General features: G+C 26.4%; 1 long non-coding RNA gene across 1 annotated transcript in view; it reads left to right on the forward strand.

The window, feature by feature from the left end:
* Positions 1 to 492, forward strand: part of LOC123266976 — a 1,032-nt gene extending 540 nt beyond the window's left edge. Inside the window, exons 2-3 of the long non-coding RNA XR_006509926.1 lie at positions 1 to 36; positions 84 to 492. The exon at positions 1 to 36 is cut by the window's left edge and continues 224 nt beyond it. This is a non-coding gene — a long non-coding RNA (uncharacterized LOC123266976). The remainder of the gene's footprint in view (positions 37 to 83) is intronic.
* The last annotated feature ends 9,416 nt before the right edge of the window (positions 493 to 9,908 follow it).

Consider the following 9,908-nt stretch of genomic DNA (forward strand, 5'->3'; position numbering starts at 1 on the left):
TATTTCTCCGACTTGGAATTCTTCGAAGCATTCCTGGTGAATTTTATAAAATTATATAATTTTATAACGATTATTTAAAATAGAATAATTATTTTTTAGGTTCAAAGTTGAGAGGCCAACTCTCTGCAGTGTATTCTCTGGACCCAGAGCCTAGTTTTTTCAACGGCTAGGGGAACACAGTGTTCACTGCTGAGTCAGCCCGTTTTAAAATAAAATAATAAAAATAAAATACCATAAAAATATTGAAGATATTACTAAGTAATTTTTTTTTTAAACATTTCTCCTTTTTATTTCACGGAAGCTATGTCGTCAAGTTAATAGGAGAGAGAAAAAGACTGACTGGTAAGAAATTAGTCCAGCCTGATTCCCTCCCCCAGTGACCTGGCGACCCAGAAAAATTACAATTCCAATTCCAGAGCAAGAAGAGACTATGAAGATGATCATTATTCAACTGTTGATAAAAAATAATTATTAGAACAATAATAATCAAGTTAGCCGACATTTATTTTTTTACTTTTCCTTAATTTATTAAATTATAACTATAAAAATTTTTTTTTAAAATTGCACTTACAGTTTTTAACAAATTAAAAAAATTTTTTGTAACAATTCTTTAATAAAAAAAATCATAAAAATTTTTACATGTCGGCTAACTTTATTTTTATTTTAAAACACACACTGGATTATAATAAATAAGTGCTTTTTTTTTCACGAGCTAGTCACGTGATTATTACGTCACAATCCCACAAGCGACCGCCATTTTAACTTGTTAAAAATTATTAAATAAATTTTTTTTCAACTTGTTAAAAATTGTTAATTTTTTTCAACTTGTTAAAAATTATTAAATTTTTTTTAACTTATTAAAAATTATTTTTTTTTTTTAAATAAAAGTTAATTTTTGTTCCGTCACTGGATTAAGATTTAGGGGCTATAAAACCGAGTTTTGTTCAGTAGTGAGAGTGCAGATGTTCGACCCTCGATTCCGGTTGCCCACGAGGTCCCCGAGCCATTCACACGAGGGGAAAATGCTTAATAAAAGCCCAACAAAAAAGACTGAAGAATAGTAAGTAGAAAAAAAAAAAAAAAAAAAAAATTCATTTTTTTTTTTTAATAATTTTTAACGAAAATAATTTTAGATTTTCGGTTATTCCGTGACCCAGTTGAAACTCAATATGGCGGACGACCGTGAATGTCGACAATGCGGAAGTACTAAAACACGATACCGTTTTTTTTTTTTTTTTTTATTTTAATTTGAATTAAAATTTCTCACTTGAATAAAAAAAATAAAATAAAATATATTTTATCACCTTTCGAGCACAAACTCGCGTTAAAATATTAAATTGTATTCAACTTCCGAAGAATAAAAATGAAAATTGAGAAAATAAAAAAAAATGTTAGAACGCGAGCTGGGAGAGCACACAACCGACTAGGACGAAGATCAGCAGCAAACGAGAATGTCTCCGTCTGGATATCCGCCGCGGCACTCTAGCTTCCCCCACCTTGTCACTAAATAACCGCGTCGTTTTTTTCCGCCGCGCTTGCGCAACTAAACTCCGCTGGGATTGGCTGAATTGAGGTTAAGAGGGGGAAGGAAGCAAGACAGAGTGAAGAAGGGGAAATTACAGAGGGGGAAGATAACAAAGAGACAAAGATAAAAAAAATTACATTTTTTCTCTTTTTTTTTTATTGAAACGCGGCTCTAACGGCGGTCGAGTAGGAACTGGCGGTACCACGCGCGGAAACCGATTACTTATGCTGCAGAGTGTCCGCGTGCATCTCTCAGGGGGAAAATGAGGACTCGAAGCTGTTTTTTCCTCTCGCTCTTTCTTATTTGTAAAATAAAAGGGGAAGAGGAAGAAAAGAGGGGCGATGGTAGAGACACGTGGGAGGTTGTTTGTGCGCACGCGCGAACTCTGCCCAAACGGGGCGATTTTTTTCTTCTTATATATTTATATTACATATATTTTATAAAAAAAAAATGGAGTTTTTAATTCCACATTTAATTTTTGTATTTCTTCCCAAAAAACATTTTTTATTTATTCTTTCTTCGGCACAAAAAAATAGTGACCTAATTTTTATAACCAGAGCACTAGTCTCTTGAAACACTTTTTGGTTTTATTAAATTATTATTTTAGAAACACTCGCGGCACATTACTCCGGAAGAAATAAATTGAATATTGAAAGAAGAAATAAACTGGCGGAGCGCAAAGGTACCGATGGAATGAACGATCAACGGCCGCGGACAAACGGTTTATATATATGTGATGCGAGGAAGATTGGGAGTTGGGAGCCGTCCTGGCGTCCTATTTACTTGGAAGCGCTCCACTCGGCAACGCTCGGGAAGCTACACGACTAATGCCGAAAGCCAGGGATATAAGTAGGTCGGCTGATCGCTGTAGTCCGCACGTGTCGTCCTTGACTCACATAGAGATCGAGGTGCGCAAGCGCTTCGCGCACTATGCTACCGCATTGCCGGTCGCTAGGGATATATCTAATACATACACTTTTGTATGTGTATATATATGTTTGTAGATAGATATCTTTTCTTTGTTCTCACTCTACGTTTAATTATAATCATTTTATTCCTCCAGTTGTATTAATTACTGTTAATCTTCAATATTTTGATATTTTATTTATTATTTATTTTTTTATTAAAAATTTTATTTATTTATTTATTATGTATTTAAGAAGAAAATTTTTATATTCAAATTAGATTTTTAATCATTATTTTAAATATTTATTAAAAATTACTTGTAAAAAAAAATAGTTTTAATCTGTAATTTTTTTTTAATTTTTCTTTTTATGAAATTAAATTAATAGGATTTTTTTCTTGTACAAAGTTTTAGATAAAAATTTTATAATAATTATCATTAAAAAATTATTAATAATTATTTAAAATGCTTATTAAAAATTAATTGTAAAAAAAATTATTTTGAACTTGTAATTTATAAATTAAATTTTTCTTTTTATAAAAATAAATTAATAAGATTTTTTTCTTGGACAAAGTTTTACATAAAAATTTTATGTTATAATAATAATAATAATTATTATTATTATTAATATTAAAAAAAAATTAATAATTATTTAAAATATTTATTAAAAATTAATTGTAAAAAAAAATTTACTTTTAATTTATAATTTTTTTTTTATCAAAATAAATTAATAGGACTTTTTTCTTATACAAAATTTGACATAAATATTTTATAGTAATAATAATAATTATTATTATTATTAAAAAATCATAATTATTTAAAATATTTATTAAAAATTAGTTGTAAAAAAAATTTATTTTTAAATTGTAATTTTTTTTTCAATTTATAAATTAAAATTTTCTTTTTATAAAAATAAATTAATACAATTTTCTTGCACAAAATTTTACATAAATATTTTATTTTATAATAATAATAATAATTATTATTATTATCAATAATTATTTAAAATATATATTAAAAGTTAATTGTAAAAAAAAATTTATTTTGAACTTGTAATTTTTTTTTTCTATAAATTAAATTTTTCTTTTTAAGAAAATAAATTAACAGGATTTTCTTTTTGTACAAAATTTTACATAAATATTTTATAATAATAATAATAATTATTGTCAAAAAATCATTAAAAAAATTTTTTTTTATAATGTAATTGTAAAAAAAAAAAATGTATAATTTAAAAATTTAATCTAAAACAATTTTAATAAATTTATCTAAAAAAATTTTTCTAATATCTGGTGCTATCTATTCCAAGTATAAGAAGCATTTTATTTTATTATCTCATGTTATAAATTAGACTTGATAACTTTCAAATGTTATCACAAAAAATATAATAGAAAAATTAATATATATAATAAAATTTTTAAATTTTAAATATTAAAATTTTTCCTTGACCAGATTTAGAGAAAAAAAAAATAAGACTTAAAACTTCCGCTTCCTCTTTATCACGCACGCACGCGTGATATAACGCTTTAATAGCTGTAATTTATCTTTTAACTTAATATTTTGTCGGTAATATTAATAATAAAGTAAGTAAATTCAATGGTTGCAGTAATAGTGCATAAATTTAAAATTTTATGTAATATATATTATTTAATATTTTATATAAAAAGATTTGAGGGAAGATGGTCATCCGATTTCGGCGGTATTGATCGTACAGAGCCGAGCAGGGAGCGTCCCTAGTTCAAATACTATTCGATTGGCTTACACTTATATTATTGTACATCTTCCAAGTATGTAATATATATTTATAGTCATACTTTGTACATTAATTCACATTGTATGTTAAATAACTCCCCAAGAAATAAATATAAAAAAAAATACATTTTTTTTCCAGTTTTTGATAAATAAATGCGCAAAAAAACGAGAGTATAAATATAAATATTAAAAAAAATTAATAATGTATGTAAGTATAAAGTACAGAGCGAGTATGTAAGCAATAAAGTGAGTATTAGCGCCGCGTGATGTTTCAATACTCGCATGTTTAAGATAAAATATTTAATATTGCTCTTATCTGCGATGACAATTATGTAATACAATATTCTATATTTTTTTATTGATTTTTCTATTTTTATATTAACAACAATATTAATTTTTATTTTAATAATAATTTAGATTAATCTAAATTACCCAAAAATAAAGATAACATTCGAGTTATTTAAATATGTTAATATAAATATTAATTAAGATAAAAATATTCAATTTAAAAGTACTTACGGTTTTAAAAAAAAAATTTTTTTTTAACGAGTTTTACGATCAATTAAAATACTTTTGTTGACTAATTATTATTGTAATTAAATGGTACTTAATATCGGAACAAGAGCAGCAAGTTGCTGGCGATGAAGCTCCGGTGAGGATTGAATCAACTGGCCCACAAAGCAACCGACAGTTAACTGACAAGTTTGCAAGTAACTCCCGCGAAATCCTTCGCGAGTTGCGCGTCCAATCACTGTCGCACTTGTACATGTATATATTCACACATATTTAATCTGCGCAATCGCTAACTTGCATTACACATTCTCTCATTACATACCGAGGATACATATTTATAAGTATTAATATGGATATTTTTTCTCAGCTTTGTACCAGATTCGATTCTCTGGTCAATAATTCAATTTTTTAATTAAAATAAAAAATAATTTGAGTCAATAATATTTGATGAGAGTGATTAATGACTGTAAATAATAAGTGTATATTTGGAAACAGATTCATGTTTTAGCGATCAATCATCCAGTCGGAGATAGAAAAGCTATGCATTTGAGATTAGTTTGCACATGGAGTAGAGTTAGTTATATAGATATGTGTATTAATATTTATATCATGTATTTATGGATGTATTTATAGGCGGTATGGATGAAAATGTATGTTAAAGATCTTAAATGTCAATCATTATTCTTGACAGTCGATAAATTTTCGTAATACACACATTTCTATGGTTTGTTATATTGGAGTTTAGGGATGGGCGATAATGTTGGTAAAAAATTATCGATTGCTTCAGTTTCTTGCCATTGGATTTTTGTTCAACAATTTTATGATATAAAATGCAAAGATTAAAATTTTAATTTGTTAAAAATAAAACTAGCAATATTGCAGTCACTGCGTGACTGCCGAGATTTGTAAACTATAAATAAATAAAATTTTGCTTTATTAAATGACTTTTGTTAAATTGCACTGTATTTTCTTAACTATTGACGTTTTTAAAGATATAAGCTCATCTTGATGTTATACTCATCAAGAGCTTTCATTTGAGTACCCACATGCATTTTTGATATATTTTTCATATATACATATATACATATATATAATATATATAAATATATGAAAAATTGATGTGGGTACTCAAATGAAAGGTCTCGATGAGTGTAACATCAGGATGAGCTTATATCTGTAAAAATGTCAATATTTCACAAGATAAAAGGTAATTTCTTAATTAATGATATTTTTAAAGATGCAAGCTCATCCCGATGTTACACTTATCAAGAGCGTTCATTTGAATACCTACATGCATTTTGATATATTTTTCATATATACATATATATAATATATATAAATATATGAAAAATTGATGTGGGTACTCATATGAAAGGTCTCGATGAGTGTAATGTCAGAGTGAGCTTATGTCTTTAAAAATGTCAGTAGATGACAAGATACAAGATAATTTCTTAATTAATGATATTTTTAAAGATGCAAGCTCATCCCAATGTTACACTTATCAAGAGCGTTCATTTGAATACCTACATGCATTTTGATATATTTTTCATATATACATATATATAATATATATAAATATATGAAAAATTGATGTGGGTACTCAAATGAAAGGTCTTGATGAATGTAACATCGGGATGAGCTTATATCTTCAAAAATGTCAATATTTCACAAGATAAAAAGTCATTTCTTAATTATTGATATTTTTAAAGACATAAGCTCGTCTCGATGTTACACTCATCAAGAGCTTTCATTTAAGTACCCACATGCATTTTGATATATTTTTCATATATACATATATATATATATATATAAATATATGAAATATAAATATAATATATATAAAAATATAAATATATATTTAATAATATATAATATATATAAATATATTTATATATATTTATATAATATATAAATATAAAATATATAAAATATAAATAAATATATAAAATATATGAAAAATTGATGCGGGTACTCAAATGAAAGGTCTTGATGAATGTAACATCATGATGAACTTATATCTTTAAAAATGTCAATATTTCACAAGATAAAAGTCATTTCTTAATTATTGACATTTTTAAAGATATAAGCTCATCCCGATGTTACATTAATCGAGAGCTTTCATTTGAGTACCCACATGGCATTTTTGATATATATATATATATATATATTATATATTTAAATATATGAAAAATTGATGTGAGTACTCAAATGAAAGGTCTTAATGAATGAAACATCGGGATGAGCTTATATGTTTAAAAATATCAATAGTTCACAAGATACGAGATAATTTATTAATTATGTATCTAGAGATAGAGTATTTTCTAATGCAGCCTAAATACTTATCATCATAAATTGACTATCGGTGAGAATGTTATGAGACCTTGAAAAGACACAAATTCAAATCAATACCTTTGCAATTATACTAAATTTCACTAAAAAAACCGATTTTATTATATGACTATCCTGGACACAAAATTTTTCTTATTCTCTTAATAATATAGATTAATAAATTTGAAGAAGTTAAATTGAAGTTAAAGATTTTTTTATCTAAAAATTATTCTTTATTTTAATTAATTTTCAATATTATTAGTAGAATAAAAATTATTAGAAAATTCGAGCATATTGCCCATCCCTAGTATATAGTTTATTAGTTTTTATTATATATTACTGCTGTATGTATGCTACACACTAACAATGTGTGTGAAGTTGTATCGCGTGACACGATGAAAATATTTAGAGAAAATAACAACAAATTTAGTGTTTATATTCCGTGATACACGGTTGTTAGTATATTTGTACAAGCGGGCTTTGTATCGTGTTTTGTTGTTGTTATTTTATTTATATATTGTAATATTGTAATAGCAAATGAGAGTTGAATAGTTTATGGGTAAGTTGGACATAATACTTGAGTTTTAACATAGTAATAAATAATAGTTTTAAAAAAAATAAAAAATATGCTTCAATGGAAAATCCCATTAAAAATTATAAGAAAATTTTTTTTTTAATAATAAATCAAATTTTTTGTTGAAAAAAATTGTTCTTCATTAGAATGCAATAAAAAAATTTGATGAATGATTTTTAGTTCAAATAAAAATAATAATATATAAAAATAACTAAAATCAAAATTCGTAAACTAACAAAATTACATTCCCCTTACTAAACTTTATTCAAGTACTTTATTACATTACTTATAAAAAACTAAATTTAATCTTCTATCTACCTTCATAGATCTCTAAAATTTTTTCAGTATAAAACTCTATTTTACTTCTATCTAAATTCTGGCGGTGAATAAAAATTGCTCTGTATGTCTATTGACTAGAAAAATTATAGGGATGTTAAACTAGTGCTGAGGATTTTAAAATTCTGCTGAACTAAGGGATCATACCAGAGTTTCCAGCACCAAAAAATATATTTATCATCCATTACACTACTTCTTGCTCCGATAAATAAATCACAAAGCGATCCAATCTATGGATTGTAATTTTTATAAAATTTTTTTTATTCACCAATCTTAAACAGTATAAAATATAATATAAAGCGAAAAGCGAAAGCGCAATAATAAAAACTTGTGTTATTATTATGAAGAAAGAGTAAAAGTCCAAGTGTTGAAGTAATAAATGTTTCCAACTTGGTAGATATATTTATATATATTAAAAGAAGTTTGATGTAAGGTGAATGGGGCCAACAAAACGTAATCTTTCTCCGTATTCATACATACATGTGTAGTTGCTAGGGGCAACTATTGCATCGACCGATGATTCTCCTTGTTCTCATCCTATCATCCAGCTCTCTGTTTTTCATTCCTATCCGTTTAGTTCCATCCTTCACCCGTCTCTGCGCTTACTAGCTGTTGTCCCGATATCCAACCCTCTGGTTTAGTTCTTCGATATTGTACATGTATATTGGATATATACATACATACATATATATTTATATATAGCAGTGGATACAGCAGCAGCAATAGTAGTACAGGCTACGGTGTATGGCTAGGCAGAGAGCCAACAAATCTACCAACCCTTATTTGGAGAAGTTAAGTGCGTTTCAGGGCGCATCATAGCGCAATGCGTCAAATTATTCCATTCTCTCTACTGGCAAGACTTTAAATGAAAGTTAAAAAATATATTCTCTGCGGAGTTATTTAAATTTGTTCAATTCTGGTGGAAAAATTTTCATACTAGGCAAATTTAGTGGAATTTTTTTTAAAATATGTTAAATTAATTGATAAGTTGGTTTAATCATTGATTAAACTAAAAACCAGAATCATATAAACATCTTTAAAAAGTCAAAATAATTATTTTTATTATATTTTAGAATTTAAGTCTCTTAAAGTGAGAAAATTTAGCGACCATGCGCCGCCTGTTGGTGATTTTTGGCACTAATTTTCATGACCAGATATGATCTCAAGCGTTAACAGCTGATAACTTTTGAATAAACTTATGGAAAAGTCATAAAGTAAAATTTTTAAAACATCCTGGAAATTTGTAAATTCAATCTACGTAGGCTAATAATAAAAAAATTAAAAAACAGTAGTTTCCGGGATATTTAATGGAATAATTAGGTTTGAAAATTGTAATTTTTACATGTAAAATGGAGATTCCACCAGTAGTGTATTTAGTGAAGAATTTAATGCAATTAACGATTTAAAAAAAATTTTATTTTTATTGAATTTGATTGAAAAAATAATAAGCTTTCGATTAAGATAATAAAAAAAGTAGCTTTCCGAATGTATTATGGAGATATTTTATATTTTTTATGAAAAATCACTCGGAACTTGCGTTCTTTAAAGTCTTGTATTTGACTTGGCAACACCGCTTGCGCAGTTACTCGGCGCATAAGTAACCGCGGTTTTTAAATTCTAGAAGATCTTAGTCATTTTAGTTAGACAGTAAACGTAAATTAATTTCAAGGTTAGGGAACTTTTGCGGTGTTGTCAAGTGTATACCGGTAATTCAGAGTGTTATATTGTTTATTAGTCAATTAAATGTTAATAATTATTGAATGAGTAAATTTTTCGGAAATTTCCTCAAAAATGTTATTAATTAATTTCAAGATGCATAACAAAAGTATTTCTACGTATTATTTTTTTATAGACATTCTTTAGACTAGGAGTAAAGAATGATTTTTTTTGTGTTATATTTGAATGGAAAATGAAAATTTTAGATTTGTGGCTTTCAAAAATTAATATCAAGGACACTAATTTTGACTGGGAATGGTATA

Source organism: Cotesia glomerata, linkage group LG6 (genome assembly GCF_020080835.1).
Source record: "Cotesia glomerata isolate CgM1 linkage group LG6, MPM_Cglom_v2.3, whole genome shotgun sequence".
NCBI classification, from domain to species: domain Eukaryota; kingdom Metazoa; phylum Arthropoda; class Insecta; order Hymenoptera; family Braconidae; genus Cotesia; species Cotesia glomerata.